Genomic DNA, 17560 nt, shown 5'->3' on the forward strand with positions numbered 1-17560 from the left:
TCATCCTGTTCAGGGGCCTTATCCGGCTTCTCAACCTCTGCCGGTACTTCCAAATGGGGATTGTAAGCCTGTGGTTCGGGTGCATGGAATGTAGGCTCAGGGGGATAGTGTTGTGTATCGTGAGCCTGAAACAATGGCTCACTGGTCGTTCGCTGCAAAGGGGCTGATGCAGGTCCCACAAAAATGGGAATATTGGGTGTTGGGAGAGGTTGATGGGGTGGTGGAGCCTGGGAATCATGAGGGCTTCTTTCTTGATGGTAACGGGGATTTGGGAGGCTTGTTGAAGGGCCGGAGTGAGGGTATTCCGGCATGTGCCCCAATGGCTCAGGGCTCTTTTGTGCTTTGGCTAGAGCTACCTGCATTGCATTCATATCTAGTCCCATCCTTTCTATCTTTCCCATCGCTTCCATTAACAACTGGCTCATCGGCCTTTCTTCCTCGGTACTATTCTCTGAAGTAGCCATGCTTGTTGTTATCGGTCCTTTGGATATAGTTTGGTAAGGGTGTGTTGCCAGAATTCTTTAACAACTAACTGTTTGAGATTCGGAAAACAACAAACTTGTTAGCGTTTAGAGTTTAACAGATTTGACAACAACACATTGAGGATGCAATGCCCCTAGGCAGTTAACCGTTTCTAACATGCTTTGCTTTAAACAACATGCGTCACCCCGACTTGTTTGTTTGCCCCTTTGAAGTACTTTGGGAACCCCTGTATTTATTTTGTATTTTCTTTTCCTTTCGATCTTTTTTTTTTCTTTTCTCTTTTTCGATTTTTTCATTTTTCCCTTTTTTTTTTATTTTTTTCTTTTTGTTGTGGTCGAATCTTATGGAGATTGCCTACGTATCATGACCCCGCATGAATCAGACCTTGCGTAGTTCGGACCAATAAAAGATAAACAATAATAAACGCACACATTTTTTTTTTGGAATTTCCAATTTTCAAATTAAAACAAACTTGATTGCAAAAACGGACTTTTGACAAGAGACAACAAACGGACCCGAAAATCAAAATAATTCGCATACTCTAATCAACAATTACAAACTCAAAAACGAACGGATAGTTCCTTTCCCCGTTTGCCAAATGCAACCGGACGGTTATTTTTTGCAAATGTGGCCCCTTCCAAATTTCATATAAATTTTGAGGCCGGGGAGGATTATTTTATGACACTTTATAAATTTGTCCATTCTTTTACGAAAATAACCTTTCGACAACCGAAGATACTCTAAGGCTATTTCGGCGAGAACGGCTTAAGACGCGGCCGAAGCTGGCTCGGCTTATTATGACAAAAGACGGTATTCACCTGACCGTCGACTCTTTTTTCAAATTATAATAAAACTTGGTGTTGCAAAACAATGACCCAAAGGTGGCTGTTTATGCAAAGTTAGCCTTCCGGCGTCCCTTTCGGGAACATTCGGCTATTTATGATAAAACAACATCACCTGACTTATTTATGACTCTTTTTTCGTTTTTCAAATTAGAAAACTCAATATTGCAAACACGACCTTTCAACGTCTCGGGGACGAGGATTTTTAAGGCTGTGTGGGTCAACTGGACCAAATCTTAAAAAATGATCCAAAGGTGGCTGTTTTATGCAAAGTCAGCCTTCCGGCGTCCCTTTCGGGAACATTCGGCTATGTCTTGATAAAACAGCGTCACCCGACTTCTTTATGACAAAAATTGAAATTTGACATATATATTTTTTTTATGATTATTATTTGTTTGTTTTTGGCTTTTTAGCAAAACGGTGGGGTTGGACCCGATGAGGGTTGCCTACGTATCTCACATCCGGTGAGAATCAAACCCGCGTAGTTCGGGCGAATAAACTATTTTTGAGAGGACCCTTTTCCATTTTCTATATATTTTTTTTTTCGTTTTATTATTTTTCCCACAACAATCAAATAGACTATTATTCTTCATTCATAACAAACAAACAAATTAACGAAAAACGTAAAACATTCCTTCTTTTTTGAGAAGGTGGGGTTGGACCCGATGAGGGTTGCCTACGTATCTCACATCCGGTGAGAATCAAACCCGCGTAGTTCGGTCAATCAAGGATAAGTAGATGAACTAACTTTTTTTGAATTTGAAAGAACTACTTTAAAAGAAGAAAGGAAGTATATTTTTTTATTTTTGATTGATTTTCTTTTTAAAAGAAACACTTCTAAGATATATTTTTGAATTTCATTTTTTGGAATTTTACCTTTAATAAAAGAAATGCTTCTAAAATGTTTTTTTTTCTGAATTTTCTAAAGAAGAATCAAAATATTTTCGGATTTTTATTTATCTATTTTATTTTTTTGAATTTTGAACTTTCTTTTGAATTTTTTTTGGATTATATATATACTTATTTTTGGGACAAATAATAAAACTCTTTTTATTTTTATTTCTGGCATTTTCATAGACAAACAAAATAAAATAAAATAAAACATTTTTTTTAAAAAAAACAAACTCTTTTTCATTTTCATTTAATGGCAAAACAAACTATTTTCTTTAATATTTTTTAAAAAAACAGACAGAACAATGGTGATTTTTTTTTATTTTTCCTTTGCTTTTAATATAACAAACTAACAAGACATTTTTTCATTTTTAAAATTTCGGCAGAGTTTCGACTCTACTCGGACTTCTATGCTGTTATTTTCTCCTCTTTTTCACGATTTATTTTTAATATGTGGAAAATAATGAAAACATACAAAATCTTTTTGAATTTTCATGCTTTGTTTTATTTGTAATTTTTTATTTTTTTATATTTATTGTTGTTTTCAAAATGTGGCATGAGAAACATAAGGATTTCCAAGACATCTTGGATTTCACAAATGTTCCCCATGCGCTTTTTCCAACATATGAAGCGTGGGGGACATATGGGAATTCCAAGGCTTCTTGGATTCCACAAATGTTCCCCATGTGTTTTCCCAAAAGCAAGCGTGGGGGACATAGGGAATTCCAAGGCTTCTTGGATTCCGCAAATGTTCCTCATGCTTTGATTAAAATAACATCATGCTGGAAATGACCAAATGACCCATTTGCCCTTGACTGAATACAACATGTAGCACATAGGATGTCATAAGATGGTCTATTATTTTCAGGTTGCTTGTCCTAGACGGACCCAACCCCTGTGTTGAGTCCCCTAAGTCAAATGCACATGATGCAAATAAACGTTCCTACTAGGGATCCGGCATGTGGCTTTGTTATACTAGGTTCAGAACCTGGGTGTTTGTTCTAGACCTGGCTTACCCGAGCGGACAGCTCGAGCCGAGGGGGGGCAGCGTACCGGGAATACAGAAGCTTCACCGGCTTAGCAACTTATCCGAACCTCGTTCTAAATTGGGATTTGACACTATACAGAAAAGAAGTCATACGAAGTACGCCCTTCTTCATGATTTAGAAGACTCAGAGAGAAGATGGGTTTCGGCACAATTTATATACAGTTCACATAATATCAAAGCGGTAAAAGCAACATTTAGCACATTAGGCTTAAAACATGTAAAAAATCAGATAAAGCCAAATATAACAATTTATCTAAGCTCGAATTTCTAACCCTGAACCAGTGGTTCTGGGTTATATCTTCCCCAGCAGAGTCGCCAGAGCTGTCACACCTCCTTTTTCCGCACCCGAGGGGCGCAGGGGGAGTTTTTTCCAATTAAAGGACAATCGAAACGGGATTGGTTTAATTATTTTAGAGTCGCCACTTGGGAGATTTAGGGTGTCCCAAGTCACCAATTTTAATCCCGAATCGAGGAAAAGAATGACTCTATATTACAGTCTGCGTACCAGAAATCCGGATAAGGAATTCTGTTAACCCGGGAGAAGGTGTTAGGCATTCCCGAGTTCCGTGGTTCTAGCACGGTCGCTCAACTGTTATATTTGGCTTATTTATCTGATTTTTAATACACTTATGAACCATGTGCAAATTTTATCTTTTACAGCTTTATTATCATTATTTTTTAGGAATGTGAACATCGCTCAAAACATATCTTTGGACTGTGTCACATGAAATGCACCCACAATCCGAAACATATTTTATTTGATGTTTTAGGATTTGGATTTGGGTCGCATGAAATGCACACCCGAGTTTAAGAAAGTAATTTAATTAAATCGCGTCTAAAGAGGCTAACGCGTTATTATCTTTAGGGAAGACAGTGAGATTCACTAAACGGTCCATCCCAAATTCTAAGTATTTATTATGACTAATTATTGAGGGCCCCGCAATTTGCATTTTTATTTGGCGAGGCTCGTCTCATTCATTATTTTTTTTTAAAAGAATTTGCAACGTCATGGAAATGCATCTCAGACCACGTCACAATCAATGTACCCGTGATTAGAGATACATTTCGATTTCGTTGAGACTTGGATTTGGGTCACATAAATGCGCACCCGAGTTTAAGGAGAATAAATTATTGAAGGTGCGCCTAAAACAACTAGCGCGTTATTATTTTTGGGTAGGGCCGTGAAATTTACTAAACGGCCCGTCCCGGAATCTAAGTATTTAATACACATATTTTATGAAGGCTCCGCAATCTGTACATTTTTTTTGGCGAAGCTAGTCTCGTTTTTTGTTTATTTATTTATTTTTTCTCTTTTTTTTTCTTTTAGGAAAAGGACAAGACTAAAACAACTACGTTTTTCGCTACTTCACTAGATCATGGGTTATAAATTGAACTCATTTGATGAAGCGGTTTTTTTTTCTGCGGAATTAAAATTGCTACTAAAATTTTAACGTTACTACCACATGTATAAACAACTATTAAGACAAACTAAGTAATTAGCACCTTTCAGAATAGGAAATCCGATATTCAACAAATCTGATACACAAACAGTGCGTAGGAAATCCATATCATTTCATTCCAATTAAGCAAATATAACAAGTTTAAAAATGCGCATGCACCTGTTTGAAGCAAGAACAACAACCAACTGGACCGACAACTGTCGGACACCTCTCCAATAACAGAACGACGGAACTTCGACGTCAAACTCAACGTACCGGACCTCGACGAACCAAAGACGACCAAAGACGACCTCGATGGTAATAAAAAGCTTGGACCAAAACTGTTGCTACTGCTGGATTTTGCGACGTAGCAAGCTAGCTTGAGGACATGCCACAGAAAGGGGTCGTTTAGATGCGAGTAAGGAGCTGGGTTGGGTGGTTGTCGACCGGAAAATGATGATGAGGGGGGCTGGTGTCGTCGGGGCAAGCATTCGACAGTAGGGTCGAGAGGCGGAGAGGGAGCTGGGGCGACAATGGTTTTGGGTTCGTTGATGGTGGGTTTGGGGTGGTTGACGGACTGGTGGTTTTGGGTTAAGGTCGACGGGAAGGTGAGGACGCAGACGCAGCTTCGACGAGCAGCTGGGACGAGGGTGATGGTGTTTGGGTGTTGGTTATGGTGTTAGGGCGATGGTGTTTGGACGGTGGTGATGAGGGAGTTGGTCAGGTGGTCGTGAGGCAGTAGGGAATGTGACGGGGTGGTTTGGGTGATGTTCCGGACTGGGGTTGCGACGATGGAGGTTCGTGGGAAGCTTGGTGGTCAGTGGTCGACGATGGCGGAGCTCGCAATGGCAACAATGGCGGATTCAAGGAGGAGGATGGTTGCCTGGAGGTTTTGGCGATGGGAGCAGCTGGTTTTTCCAGTCGTCCGTTCTCTTCTTCCCGTAGGTTTTTGCTTCTTCTTCTTTTATGAAGAAGAAGCGTCAACAGTACTTGTTTTCTTTTTCTTTTTTTTTTCTTTTTTTTTTAAATTCCAAAATTCCCAAAAATCCCCCCCTTTGTCAAATGTGTAGTCCGTGTATTTGGCATGGTTTGCCATGAAAAATGAGCCCACGCGTGGTGGGGTTCAAGGCATATGTCCCCCACGCGTGGTGGGGTTCCCCATGTGTCCTGGACACTGTTTATTATGGGCTAGGTCCGAAAATTAGGCCTAAAACCGGGTAGTTTAAACCCGAATATTATTCTTTTGCCCGGACCCGAGAAATAGGAACACGTTGCTTAACTAGTCCTATGTAAGCAAAAATAACTACCAAAAATAAGACTAGTATTCAACAAAACTATATATTTTTAAAATATTTTTTAAAGATTTAAAATAGCTACAAAATATTAATGAAACTATTTTTTGTAATTTTCGTTTTTCTTAAATATTAAGATAAAATATGAAGTAATAATATTTTTTGTATTTTTCAAAGTTAAAATGATTATAGAATATTAATAAAACTATTTTTTGTAATTTTCGTTTTTAATAAAGACAAAAATAAAAAGTAATATTTTTTTGTATTTTTCCAAAATTAAAACGACTACAAAACATTAATAGAATTATATTTTTGTAATTTTTGAATTTATATAAAGTACAAAAATAAAGTGCAATTTTTGATTGATTTTTTTTTTCAAGTTTATGAGGGATACATAAACTAAAATTTATATATATACTTTTTTTTTGTAATTTTTCTTTTTGCAATGAAATAAAGTAAAAATAGTTAAAATGACTATATTGGACCCAATTTCACATATTCACGCAAAAAATGTGAAAATTCTCGGGGAGGGTCAAAAATCACGTGCTTACAGCTGCCCCTCTTGATTATTCGTTTTGTTTTTCAAACTTATCACGTCTCACTACTATATTCGCTTCATGAATCAGAGCTGATCTTGTGGGACGAGCTTCATGATTTTTCAGCAAAAGGGTATTATATTGGTCAGCCCCCAAAAGGCATGAGATTAATTCAGAATACTTTTTAAAACCCTTTTCACGCTATTGCTGCTGTAATACCATATTTGAGGCATGAAAAGTCGTAAGAGTCTTTTCCAATAAATCCTCATCATTCATAACATCCCCGCATAATTTTAGTTGGGAAATTATTCGAAATACAACAGAGTTATACTCACTTATGGTCTTAAAATCTTGCAATCGTAAGTGCATCCACTTATATCGAGCCCTTGATAATACCGTAGCCGTAAGGTGATCATGTCTTTCCTTCAAGCCAGTCACAATTCAAGCGGATCTCTCACTATCAAATATTCAACCTTCGAACCTTCATCCAAACGATGACGAAGGAAAATCATGACCTTCGCTTTGTTCTGCCTTGATTCCTCATTACCCCGAGTAATGATGTCACCAAAGCCTTTAGTAGCCAAGTGAATCTCAGCATCGAGAACCTATGATAAGTAATTCTTTCCAGGAATGTCAGGTGCCACAAACTCAAATTTTGACAAATTCTACATAGTAAAAACTATAAAAAAGATAAATAATTAGAAATAATTAGGATACTAGTGTAAAGAAAAGATTGACATAATATCAAATTTGTAATCTATACATACTAAAGTAATAGAAAAGAATACTATTTTTTAAAAATTATTAGTATATCTTTAATTTTAACTAGAACAAAAATGTCTTCTAATTTTAATACAAATTCAAATGTCGAACAACATAAAACAAGTATTCTTCTCTCAATTAATTCTATTAACATGAAAATTAGCAACTTTCACCTGACAATCATGCAAACAACTTAAAATAAAGAAACATAGAATTCTTTATTTTTACATATGTCCAGAGATGTGAGAAATTATAAAGTTGCATATTAAAGACACTAATCATGAAATTAAAATATACAAAAAAATAAATAAATAGAATGAACAAATATACCCGAATAATGAAAAGAGCTTAACTTCGTGAGGAGAATTTCAAAATAAATATTAAGAAATGTAGCGCAAAGTAACAATATAAAACAAGAAGATAGAGGAGAATTTCTCTGCATTGCCCTCGCAATGGTATTCCCTTTATCTCTTTCTTTGATATTTATCCTTCTTGTTCGGCAATTACAATCAGAGGCCATAGTAATACATCCATTTCAGTAAAGGGTAAATTTGGGGTAAATAGCAAATTTGAGAACGTCAAGTGTTTAGATGATGCTCTGACTCTATTCCATCAAATGATCAAAACGAAACCTCTTCCGTCTCTTGTCGAATTCTCTAAATTATATAAGACTATGCTAAATATGAAGCATTACTCTGCTGTAGTTTCTCTTTTTGTAGAAATGCAGAAATCGTATATCCAGATTGATGGGTTCATCTTGAGTATCGTGATTAATAGTTATTGCCTGATGCATTGTGTTGATTGTGGATTTTCGGTGTTACCCGTTTACTTGAAGAATGGCATTCCATTTAATGTTGTCACCTTTGACACCCTAATAAAGGGATTTTTTGCTGAAGATAAGGTCAAAGATGCAGTTGAATTGTTCAAAAAGTTGGCGAGGGAGAAGATTTGTGAGCCCGACGAAGTTATGTATGCAACCGTCATGAATGGGCTAAGCAAAAGGGGTCATACTGAAAAAACTGTTAGTTTGCTCCGGCTAATGGAACAAGGGAGCACTAAGCCCGACATATTTAACTACAGCATTGTAATAGATTCCCTTTGCAAAGATAGAAATTTAGATGCGGCTATCAGCCTTTTGAATGAGATGAAAAAGAAAGGCATATGTCCAGACATATTCACATTTAATTCATTGATTGATGGTTTGTGTAAGTTTGGTCAGTGGGAAAAGGTTAGGACTTTGTTCTCTGAGATGTTAGACCTTAATATTTATCCAGACGTGCGCACCTTCACCATGGTGATTGATGGACTGTGCAAAGAAGGGAAAGTTGAAGATGCCGAGGAAGTAATGAGACATATGAACGAAAAAGGTGTAGAGCCTGATTTACAATGTGATAATGGATGGATATTGTTTACGTGGTCAAATGGATAGAGCGAGGAGAATTTTGGATTTCATGATAGATAAATGCATTGAACCTGACATTATTAGCTATAACATACTAATAAATGGATATTGTAAGAAAAAGAAGTTGGATGAGGCCACGCAGTTGTTTCGTGAAATTTCTCGAAGGGGATCAAAGCCTGATATTGTTACCTACAATACCATCTTGCAAGGTCTGTTTGAAGTTGGACGGATTGGCTCTGCAAAAAAGTTCTTTGATGAGATGCTATCTACGGGGCTTGTACCTGATTTATGCATTCATTGCACTTTACTCAATGGTTATTTTAAGCATGGACTTGTTGAAGAAGCTATGTCACTCTTTAATGAGTTGGAAAGAAAGAGAGAAAATGTTGATATTGAATTTTATAATGTTGTCATTAATGGATTGTGCAAAAATGGTAAACTTGACAAAGCTCTTGCTGTTTTTGAGGCTCTTTCTTTAATTGGACTACTTCCGAATGTGAGAACATACACTATAATGATAAATAAATTCTGTCTAGAAGGGTTGTTAGATGAAGCTAAAGATATGCTAAGAAAAATGGAGGACAACGGTTGTTTGCCAAATGGTATCACTTACAGTGTTATTGTTCAAGGATTTCTCAGGTGCAATAGAATTAGTGAAATGACAATTCTTATGAAGGAAATGGATGGAAGGGGCTTCTCATTTGATGCAACTACAACCGAGTTATTGATAAACGTTATAAGGGAGAATCCATCCGTCCTTGACATGATACCAGATTTTCACTTGGAAAATAAGAAGTGAATATTTATTTAGCTTGTTTTATTCGCCTATAGTATCATTATGATACAGCTTCCATTTATCCCTGCAAAGGTATGTCATCCAGTGAAATTGCAGAAGCTGATAAAAGGCAATTAGAACGTTGCTTGATCTTTCCAGCAGGCGTATTGATGAGGTACATCAATTTTGATATTTTTATTGTTTTCCACTCTTCTTTATGTCGGAAATCAGATTACTGCTCTGTTTATTTAATAAATAATGTGAGTTTCCCTTATATGTACACATTATAAGTCTAGGAATATCTTTTTCAGTGTTATTTTCATGTATTATCATTTTCTACTATTTGAATATAAATAACTGCCTGCAACCTAGAAATTGCTATAGTTTCAATCTTTTCTATAGTTTCTAGAGTTTTGGTAATATCAACTAGCTGACAAGGTCAACCTTGTCTCATAATAGTAGGAATATATGTGACATTCCTGAAACTGAAATAGAACTTGTTCTGAAATTGACTGTTAACCCTGTACTCCATATCATAATTGCCAATTAAGTTTGCAGATGGAGGGAAGGGATTTCTTTGCAAGGCATAGAAATCTGTTTGCAATTCTCCACTGTAAAGTACAAAAAAAAAAACCAGCTCGGTGCACAAATATCCCACACTCATGCAAGTTTTGGAGAAGCGCTGCATTCCCAGAGGGTGTGATGTAGTCAGCCTACCCTAACGCAAGCATTAGTGGCTGATTCCACGGCTCGAAGGCTCCCACACACTCACACATGATCCGGAGAAGGGCCGCACCTAACACAAGCATTAGTGGCTGCTTCCACAGCTCGAAAGCTTCCACATAGAGACAACTTACCGATGCTCCAAGGAAGCTCCTTGGATAAGTGACATTTAATATAAATGGGTATATATATATATAATGACTTGGAGTTGGACTTGTAGTGGGAGCTGAGCCGGACCTTAAAAAAAAAAGGCTATATTTGTTTTGGATTTATTTATTCATTTTTTTAACATGCTTTAGTTTTATTGACACAATCAAAATTTGTTATTGAGAGAAAATTGAAGATGTGGAATTTTGCCAAGGTGGAGATTTGTTGAAGTTTGGCAAATTTGTCCCACATCGGTGGGCTCTTGAATTTTGGGGGGATTTTCCCCCTATAAAAGAAAGCCTAATGTTTAGGATTTATATACACCTCTCATTTGCCTTCTCATCTGTTTAAGGCATTTGTATCTTCTCTCTTTAGTATTATTTCACTTGTATTTTTGGAGTGAAATAAAATATTGGTTGTGTCCGAGGAGTAGGCAAAATTAGCCGAACCTCGTAAATTCTGGTGTTCCCTTTATTGTTGTTTTATTGTCTTATTTATTATTTGGTGGCTGTCATAATTTTTGGTATAGTAGTTGTGACTTATTCACACTATATACATTTGGCTTCCGCAACAATTGGTATCAGAGCCAAGGTACTGTCTAAGTATGCTCTGTGGTTGCAGCATAGTCTGATCTTCCACATCAGAAAAGATTTATCTTGGTAACTGAGTCAAGGTTCTGTCTGAGTATGCTCTGTAGTTGTAGCTTAGTCTGATCTTCTACATCAGAAAGGAAATAATCTTGATTTGTGTCGTCAGCTATTAAATAATATTTGTGTCAAATATGGGAGACAATAAACAAGAAGAATCTACATCAAGTGTCAACAATACGTCATCATTGGCATCTTCGCTTATGACAAGAATTGTGTCAAATGGGAAATTTGCGGTAGAAATTTTGACGGGTCCGGACATTTTGGGATGTGGCAAGGCGAGGTTCTAGATGTCATTTTTCAACAAGGGCTAGATCTGGCCATTGAAGAAAAGAAACCAGATGTTATTGAAGAAGAAGATTGGAGAATTATCAACCGTGTTGCTTGCGGTACCATCCGATCCTACCTTGCTAGAGAGCAGAAATATCCATACACAAAGGAAACTTCTGCAAGTAAATTATGGAAAGCACTGGAGGATAAATTTTTGAAGAAAAATAGTCAAAATAAATTGTACATGAAGAAGAGACTGTTTCACTTCACCTATGTTCCTGGTACCACGATGAATGAACATATCACCAGTTTCAATAAGTTGGTCACAGATTTGCAAAATATGGATACAACTTATGATGATGGTGACTTGGCCTTGATGTTGTTGGCGTCACTTCCTGATGAGTACGAGCACCTTGAAACTACTCTACTCCATGGAAATGACGAAGTTTCTCTTAGAGAAGTTTGTTCGGCTTTGTACAGCTATGAACAAAGAAAGCGAGAAAAACAGAAGGGCGGAGAAGGAGAAGCACTATTTGTGAGGGGTCGTCCTCAAAGTCAAACGAGGACAAAGAAGGGAAGATCCAAGTCAAGATCCAGACCCAGCAAAGATGAATGTGCCTTTTGTCGAGAAAAAGGGCACTGAAAGAAAGACTGTCCGAAGTTGAAGAATAAGGCCAAACATAACAATGGAAAGGCTATTATGGATTCAAATGTAGCTGATTGTGATGATTCAGACTTCTCATTAGTTACAACAGAGTCATCAACATCATCAGACATATGGTTGATGGACTCGGCTTGTAGCTATCATATGTGTCCCAACAGGGACTGGTTCGTGGAATTTCAAGAAGGAGAATATGGAGTCGTCCACACAGCGGATAACAGCCCTCTTACCTCATATGTCATTAGTTCAATACGATTAAGGAACCATGATGGAATGATCAGAACATTGACAGATGTTCGATATGTACCGGATTTGAAGAAGAATCTCATCTCTGTGGGAGCCCTAGAATCAAAAGGGTTCAAAATCATTGCAGAAAATGGAGTGATGAGAGTATGCTCCGGTGCACTAGTGGTAATGAAGGCTAATCGGAAGAATAATAATATGTACCGCTATTGTGGCAGTACAGTTATTGGGACAGCGACAGTGACAGCCAGTGACGACAAAGAGGCAGAAGCAACCAAGCTATGGCACATGCGCTTGGGACATGCTGGAGGAAAATCCTTGAAAACTCTATCAGATCAAGGATTGTTAAAAGGAGTCAAGGCTTGCAACTTGGAGTTTTGTGAGCATTGTGTTAAAGGGAAACAGACAAGGGTTAAATTTGGTACAGCGATCCATAATACTAAAGGCATTTTGGATTATGTACACTCTGATGTTTGGGGTCCTTCCAAAACACCTTCATTGGGTGGGAAGCACTATTTTGTAACCTTTGTTGATGATTTTTCCCGAAGAGTATGGATGTATACAATGAAGAGCAAAGATGAAGTGTTGGGAATTTTTCTCAAATGGAAGACGATGGTGGAGAATCAAACAGGCAAGAGGATCAAGTGTATTCGCACAGACAATGGAGGTGAATACAAAAGTGATCATTTCAATAAGGTCTGTGAAAATGATGGCATCGTCCGACACTTCACTGTTAGACATACACCACAACAGAATGGAGTGGCAGAACGTATGAACCGGGCCTTGCTGGAGAAGGTACGGTGTATGTTGTCCAATGCTGGCTTGGGCAAAGAATTTTGGGCTGAGGCAGTTACATATGCATGCCACCTCATTAATCGCTTACCATCTGCTGCTATTGATGGCAAGACACCATTTGAAAAATTGTATGGAAAACCTGCTATAGATTATAACTCTTTGCACGTGTTTGGCTCAACTGCATATTATCATGTGACGGAGTCAAAATTGGATCCAAGGGCAAAGAAGGCTATTTTTATGAGAATTACTTCTGGAGTCAAAGGATATCGCTTATGGTGTCCTATGACAAAGAAAGTAATATTCAGCAGGGATGTTACCTTTGATGAATCTGCTATGGTAAATAAGGTAACAGAAGATACCAAACAAAATGAAGGTGCTTCTAAGCAGGTGGAGTTTGAGGGAAAATTTGTTTTTCCTACACAAGAAGCAGAGGAGGAAACAAATGAAGATTACCCTCTGGAAGGAGAGCCAGTAGAGGAGATTCCAACTCAGGAACCTCAATAACAACTTGAATCAATAGCAACCAGCAGGCCAAAAAGAACAATAACGAAACTTGTTCGTCTCATAGAGACGGTTGCTTGTGCAACCTCAATTGTAGCTGATGATGTTCCTACCACTTATAAAGATGATGTCCAAAGTTCAGAAGAAGATAAGTGGAGGATTGCCATGAATGATGAAATACAGTCCCTTCATCAGAATCATACATGGAGATTGGCCAATCTCCCGAAGGAAAAGAAAGCAATTGGGTGCAAATGGGTATTTGCAAAGAAAGAAGGATTTCCTATCCAAGTAGATGTTCGCTACAAAGCAAGATTGGTGGCCAAAGGATATGCTCAAAAGGAGGGAATTGATTACAATGAAGTGTTTTCTCCAGTTGTAAAACATTCTTCCATTAGAATTATGTTGGCTTTGGTAGCACAATTGGATTTGGAACTAGTTCAGATGGATGTAAAAACTGCGTTTTTACATGGAAATTTGGAGGAGGAAATCTACATGACTCAGCCAGAAGGATTCAAAGTTGCTGGAAAAGAAAATATGGTGTGCAAACTTGAAAAATCGTTGTACGGATTGAAACAATCTTCTAGACAATGGTACAAGCGATTTGATGAGTTTATGTTGCGACAAGGGTACAAGAGAAGCAAATACGATCATTGTGTGTATTTGCACAAGCTTAAAGATGGTTCCTTTGTATATCTTCTCCTATATGTTAATGATATGTTGATAGCTTCTAAGAATTTGGAAGAAATTGATAAGTTGAAGATTCAACTGAAGAAGGAGTTCGAGATGAAGGATTTGGGTGAGGCAAAGAAAATTCTTGGCATGGAGATAATTAGAGATAGACGTTCAAAGAAACTCTGTTTATCTCAAAAGGAATATTTGAAGAGAGTACTTCAACGTTTTGGCATAGATAACAAGACTAAGCCAGTTAGTACTCCACTTGCTTCCCATTTTAAGCTAAGTACTACTATGTCGCCAATGGATGAAGCTGAACGAGAGTATATGTCAAAGGTACCATACGCAAATGTTGTTGGTAGCTTGATGTATGCAATGGTTTGCACAAGGCCTGACATTTCACAAGCTGTTGGAGTTATTAGCAGATATATGCACAATCCAGGGAAGGAGCATTGACAAGCTGTGAAGTGGATTCTACGGTATATTCATAATACTGTAGATGTCGGGTTAGTTTTTGAGCAGGAAGACAATCAGTCTGTAGTTGGATATTGTGACTCAGATTTTGCGGGTGATCTGGACAAACGAAGATCAACTACTGGTTATGTGTTTACTTTTGCAAAGGCACCAGTTAGTTGGAAGTCTACTTTGCAGTCAACAGTTGCTTTGTCTACAACAGAGGCAGAGTACATGGCTATTACAGAGGCTGTGAAAGAGGCAATTTGGCTTCAAGGATTGCTAAAGGAGCTTGGTGTTGAACAAAAAGGTATCACAATTTTTTGTGATAGTCAAAGTGCTATTCAATTAGCGAAGAACCAAGTGTATCATGCAAGGATGAAGCACATTGATGTTCGGTATCATTTCGTACGAGAAATCATAGAAGAAGTTGGAGTCACGGTGAAGAAAATTCATACTACAGAGAATCCTGCTGATATGCTGACAAAGGTGGTGACTGCGGTCAAGTTTCAACATTGTTTGGATTTGATCAACATTGTTGAAAACTGAAGATTAAAGATGAAGACACAATCAAAATTTGTTATTGAGAGAAAATTGAAGATGTGGAATTTTGCCAAGGTGGAGATTTGTTGAAGTTTGGCAAATTTGTCCCACATCGGTGGGCTCTTGAATTTTGGGGGGATTTTCCCCCTATAAAAGAAAGCCTAATGTTTAGGATTTATATACACCTCTCATTTGCTTTCTCATCTGTTTAAGGCATTTGTATCTTCTCTCTTTAGTATTATTTCACTTGTATTTTTGGAGTGAAATAAAATATTGGTTGTGTCCGAGGAGTAGGCAAAATTAGCCGAACCTCGTAAATTCTGGTGTTCCCTTTATTGTTGTTTTATTGTCTTATTTATTATTTGGTGGCTGTCATAATTTTTGGTATAGTAGTTGTGACTTATTCACACTATATACATTTGGCTTCCGCAACATCAATAAACCTCTAAAGTGTTTCTTTCCTGAAAGTGACTAATCAATTTGCAGTGCACGTTGAGGAACTCATGGTATGATAGGGATGGCGTCCCTTGGAGATGATGTCCGTGCGGTTGCAAGTGAGCATAACGATGAGCTGAACCGTTTGAATGCTTACATATAAGGAGGTTACTAGATGATGATGACAATAAATAAATTGATCAAGCGCTTAATCTTGTATATAAATGCATGCTTGGTTCTTCTAGTATTTGTTTGTGCCTCTTGATGTGGCCTACTACACTACTTTCCAGTTTGGTGTGCTTATAACTGGAAGTTGTTTAAGATGGCAATTCCTTTCTAGTTTAAGCTTTGAAAAAGTTGCAAAACACCATTCAAGATGTAGCTACTAGTGGTGCATAACTTGGCCTCAGATATATTCTATCTTGTCCAAAGGGAATATTTTTTTTCTATGGCCACGCACCCTTAGAATATGGTTTGAGCAGCATGTTTACATTTATGCTAATTACTGCCATGCAGAGTTCCAAGTCATAAAAAACATCACATTCCATTCTTAAGACTTTATATAAGCTATCGAGAATATTGATTTGTCATGCATGAATTTTAGAGTAAATACCCTAAAAACCCCATAAACTATCACGTTTTTGTCAGTTACATACTTAAACTATCCGGTGTCCCCCAAAACCCCTTTTAACTATACCCCCTATATATTAAGTTGGAAAGGAAGTGGAGGGCTATACCAGCATGCATTTGGTGGAATGTATGGAAGGAAAGAAATGATAAGTGTTTTGAAGATAGGAGGAGTTATTTACAGAAAACTAAAACTAAGCTCAACTGTATTTTGTCCTTTCATTTTTGGTGGAAAGAATTTTGCGTAGATGAAACTGAGACTCTATTAGAGTTGTTAGAGTCCTTGTAAGAAGAATCTTGGACAAATGTAAATAGGTCTCTTCCTTTTTTCATAATTGTGATTTCCAACACAAGCTTTGTGCTGATGAATATACTGATACCTTTATTTAAAAAAAAGTAAGTTGGAAAGGAAGAGAGAAAACATTGATATTGTGCCCTGGACAATTTTATCCTTCGGGTAAGGGTAACGTTTGCGTACACATTATCCTCCCCAGACCCCACTAGTGAAATTTTACTGGGTTGTTGTTGTTGTTTGTATTTCTAATTTATGCTTTACCTTTTGCAGGTGTGATCATTGCGAAAACCTTGCTCATTAAGTGGATTCATGGCTTGTTGAGATTACTCATAACTGAAAAACTATGTAACAGCAACTCACTTCAGTTATTTTTCGGACTTATGAAAAGGTTGCAACACTGTTCAAACTAGAGAATCAATATTTGACTTAATGATATACTGCAGATAAACCAAAAAAACTTGTCCAGGGCATCTCTAATGGTAGGAAAATAGATAGTTTGCTACAACAACAGCAATAACAAACCCGGTGTAATTCTTCAAGTGAGGTCTAGGGAGGGTATTGTCTACGCAGATCTTACTCCTACCTTGTAAAGCTAGAGAGACTATTTCCGATGGATCCTCGGCTCCGTAACTTAACACAAGGGAATCTGTTCTATGTTTGGTTTCTGTCATCATTTTTTAAGTATTAATTTTGCAGAAGACTTGTTATGTCATTTATCTTATGAACTTTCTTTCTGATACCAAGATCATATGTGAAGCTTTTAATACTTGTTCTCTTTTTTGAGACAAGCTGGTCGAACACCACCGTTATTAGAAACAATACTTGTTTTCTTTGTCTTTAAGGGTGAAAAAATTAATCTTTCTTATGAACTTAGGATTTCTATAGTATATTCCTTTTTTTTTTTTTTTCTCAGGAAGTGATGTGTTTATTGGAAACAACCTCTCTACCTTCTTTAGGTAAAGGTAATATCTGCATGTACACTATACTCCCTAGATTTCACCTGCGAAAATATACTGGGTTTGTTATTGTTGTTGGCTCGGGAAGAGGTGTCTTCTTTCAAAGCCCTACTTTTTTAATG

At 37.3% G+C, this 17560-nt stretch overlaps 1 pseudogene; it reads left to right on the top strand.

The window, feature by feature from the left end:
* Positions 1–7780: 7780 nt before the first annotated feature.
* Positions 7781–17370, top strand: LOC107811867 (uncharacterized; annotated as a pseudogene).
* Positions 17371–17560: the final 190 nt, after the last annotated feature.

Source organism: Nicotiana tabacum, chromosome 3, assembly GCF_000715075.1.
Source record: "Nicotiana tabacum cultivar K326 chromosome 3, ASM71507v2, whole genome shotgun sequence".
Taxonomy (NCBI): Eukaryota; Viridiplantae; Streptophyta; class Magnoliopsida; order Solanales; family Solanaceae; genus Nicotiana; species Nicotiana tabacum.